A 4,033-nucleotide genomic window follows, 5' to 3' on the forward strand; every position below is an offset into this window, starting at 1 on the left:
CTGTGGCGGATGCCGTGGCAACCTCCTGCGCCCCGCAAGACGAGCAAAGATTACGTTATAAACGTAACATTTAGTCCGTTTCTGAGAGATAAGAAATTATGAAGCCGGCAGTTCAGTCAAATATCCGTCTTAGTGGCAGAGGTTGTGCTCCGATTATCTCCAAGATCTCTGCAGAAATTGCAAAAACAAAAACCACAAATTGTTTACTAGCTTTTCAAGCTGGGTGGCCACATTTAAATCTGATCACATTAACATTGTTTTTATTTATCTCTTTCTTCCTTTTTTTTTTTTGGTGTTACAGCTGTAAAAGTTTGGGTCATGCATCTTTCATGAGTATTCATAACGGCCCTCTGCTTATCAGTAAATTAATTTAGGGATTTCCTTGTGTTTGGCCTGCTGATGTCACTTGTTATGCTGATGATAGATTTGTTTTGTACTCTCGTCATGAAGCTCGTGCTGGTTTGATCTCAGAACCACTGAAGTTCCTTAAGATCGTTTCTTCCACCATCTTGTTACCCGCAGTGGAAACGGAGGCGACGGTTAGCTGTGTGAATGTAACTGGGTCTATATTGTTAGTTGTACATTTTCACAAAATGTTTTCTTTAATTTATTTGTCCTCTTATACTTGTCTGTCTTTGTGTTCCTCTGTGTCTGCTATAAGGGATTTGGTCCTCCAGCTCCGCCATACTTTCTTCTTCTTTTGTTCAGGGTCCTCCAGCACCATTATAAATATTAAGTTGTTAATTTCCTCTTCCGTTTTGTTACTCGTTCCACTGGGAAGAGGCACGTTTTATAATCCATTGTAATCCTTTCACTTATATTGTTCGAATGTTTATTTTTTTCTTCTGTATCAATGTTAGGTGTTTGGATATTTTCATTTGAGTTGCTATTACACATAACATTTGATGCATGTTAACATTATTATTCTGTATAGATCGGGTTGGAGAACTGGAGCACATGCTATGTGCTAATGCTAATATCTCCCGATTGACAGATTGAATAAACGGAGACCGCCTCCAAACCCAGACTCGGTGTTTTGTGGTTTGTCCGATTAACACGTAACACACAACACAGAAGTCCACCGGACACACCAGGTAAATCCCCAAATGTTTTTGTAGATATATTTTACGTGGGGTTTTATGATTTTTTTTATTATTATTAAGACTAATTATGATCACGTGCTGCTATATAGTCGTGGGGGAAGGAGGGGTACAGCGAGGAATTAACAAGGTTGGCTAACTAGTTAGCATGTGTGCTTCAGCTAACTTAATTTGGCCGTTTACAACAATGTAAGCAGAAAAAAAACATCAGTGTTGTGCAATGCTACGTCTATTATTTTATTTTCACAAGTCAAGGCTGTCGCTATTTTTAAGCTGGAGTTTAAAAGAGGAGCCAGCTGTACTATCGGAGCTAGCTCTGCTAGCATGTGGAGTCAGTATCCCGCCCAGAAAATGGCGCGGGAGGACTATGCTAGTAACTTCTCTTGAATGTAGAGCAACGATAAAAAAAGAATTAAAGTTGTGTTTTGTATGCAAACTGTGTAAGTTGTCAGTAAAACATTTTTGATTCACTATTTTGTCCATAAACCCCGTTTACATCGAGTTGTATGGAGCTGATAATGTTTTTTCTTTCCGTTTTAGATGTGGTAATTGGCTAAATTCAAGTAAAGAGCCTAGCCCATTATGGATAGCTATTAGCCACCCAGTACTTCTTCCTCATGATGGTTTCAACCTTTTATCCTAATTTTTTATTCACTTCGATAAGTATGTTTATATGATTATAGAAAAAAAATATTATTTTTATATCATGAAGGATGCAAGCTGTGCGTGACAAAAACAGAGATCGACAGAAATATATCTGTTTTGAAGGCCAACTGACTTACAGTTTGTTTTTGGACTGTGGTGAGTGCTAACGAAACAAGTTTCCAGCATTTTCATATATTGTGTTCCTCAAAAACGTTTTGGGAATGAACTGAAAATGTTTCTCTTTTGCACTGTGCCACTTGTTTTTAACTTTCCAATTTTTAAACCTTTGTAGAGTTCATTGTTCCAGTGTTGGGCTACTGCAGCTTGAAGAATAAACATTGTGAAGAGATTTTATCTATGTAATTCAAACAATGTGAAATAAAATCTGTAAATCACAGCTGCTAGTATTCACGGTTGTCTTTGCTTTCACAGCTTTAATAACATTTATCATTCACCTACTTTTAGGAGCATTATTACAATGCAGAAGATGGAAGTGGGTATCTGGCTTGGAGACTGAAGTTTGTCCAGAGGGAAGCTTTAATGGACAAAAGAAGGTCCCCAGACTGTCACAGACCCAAACAGGTATCTGTATTTATACTTGTACACATTTCATCCTGCAACCAAACTGCACAATGAGTTCCCAAGCCGTATTTATTAAATCCTAAGATGGAGTCTCACATTCATATGATTTTTTTAGGGGGACCAACAACTGATGGAGACTGTTTGAGTGAAGAAGACTGCCTTATGACAGATAGCTTGTGTTCTGAGGCCATTGCGCTGAAGGAACTGTCATGAGGAAGATGAAACAGACTTTCAGCTATCGCCAGAAGATGATTCGTGACCCAGTGACGTCACCTAGTATCTTTTTGGACTTCCCAAGATTCCTGGACATAGGAGGATTGGTATGTTTATCTTCACTTCAGTTTAACCAACAAAGTTTAGGTTAAGGTGGATGTGAGAAAGTTTAACAAAATGATTTTTAAAAACTTCACTTCATCTATTCTCCAGGTTGAGCAAGATTTTACATTGATGTTTGGGGAAGCCATCTCTGCAAAGTTCCTGGAGAAGTGGCCCACTGTCTAAAAGCAGAAAGGCCTCAAACAAAGCCGTGGTCTCACACAGTCTGATGACCTTGAGAACCTTCTTGACAATGCTGAAGGCACAACAGAAGTGGAAAATGGTAAGTTGCAATGACTTACAAAGAAAGTGTTTAATGAAACAGGAGCACCTTGATGGCATCGCAGAAAGCCGTCAACCATACCTGCTTGCAGTAGGGACTCAGAGGAGTGTGATTCACAAGTACTTCATTGTGATTGACAAACACAGCTTTCAGTTGGCATACATTTGACCCTCAGAGACTGACCATTGGACCAGGTAAAATGGTGCCTTTAAATTCACTGGACTGGGGCTGTGAGATAGCAGAGACTCTTCAGTTACCAATCAACACCAAGGTATTAAATGTTAAATGGGCCAAACATCATGGAGATATGTATCGTGCAGATTTAGTTGTTTGTAAAGAAGTTTTTTGTGAAATGCCAGTTTTCCATACGATCTACAATGTTCTTGTGAAAGATGACAGGTTATTGTTTGTTACATTGCCCTGCAAACAGTGTGTCTGAATGAGCATTTCAGTGCTTTACAAGTTTTGTGTAGAAGAGACGGACCTCCTGTTATTTATGTAGAAGAGCTTTACTGTTACAGAGCTTTTGATTTACAGGTGTCATACAGTCATGAAGATGCAAATGTTTATATTGTTCCATACTGTTTCTTGTGAGCAATAAAAATGGCAGTTCAATTACTGATTTCTGGTCTAATCATTTACTCTTACAAACTCAGCTGTGTATTATAGCTGTAAAACAATTGCTTAGTGAGTGAAATAAAGTTAAATTTGGTACTGTTTTAGGATTTAATTAAATGTTAATTAAATTTCAAATCTTCCATGAGAGTAAATTTTACTCTATTTAGACTGGGACCAAATGTCTTTTTTAGAGTAAAATCTTTTTTCAAATTGACTAAATTTTACTCTGGAAATTTTCCTGTGTAAGAACATGCAAAAAAAAAATATACACCTGTTCTTTTTCCTATTCTTTTATTTGGATTACTGTGTAACTTTGCCATTAAAATGATCAATACACCAGTCCCTTGTCTGTTCTGATTAGATCTGTTGCTGGCAGAGGGACCGATGGTCATCCCTCTAGTGTCCGTGTTGATCCAAAAGCTCCAGAGTGGAGAATCGACATGTTTACCACTTCAACTAAACACACAGACCGAACTAGACCCCACATCCT

General features: G+C 38.0%; 1 long non-coding RNA gene across 1 annotated transcript; it reads left to right on the forward strand.

The window, feature by feature from the left end:
* The first annotated feature begins 334 nt into the window (after window positions 1-334).
* Window positions 335-3,540, forward strand: LOC111606497. The gene is made up of 4 exons (XR_002752041.1): window positions 335-1,094; window positions 2,211-2,327; window positions 2,443-2,647; window positions 2,754-3,540. It is a non-coding gene; the product is annotated as an uncharacterized LOC111606497 (long non-coding RNA).
* Window positions 3,541-4,033: the final 493 nt, after the last annotated feature.

This window comes from Xiphophorus maculatus, chromosome 22 (genome assembly GCF_002775205.1).
Source record: "Xiphophorus maculatus strain JP 163 A chromosome 22, X_maculatus-5.0-male, whole genome shotgun sequence".
In the NCBI taxonomy this organism is placed as follows: domain Eukaryota; kingdom Metazoa; phylum Chordata; class Actinopteri; order Cyprinodontiformes; family Poeciliidae; genus Xiphophorus; species Xiphophorus maculatus.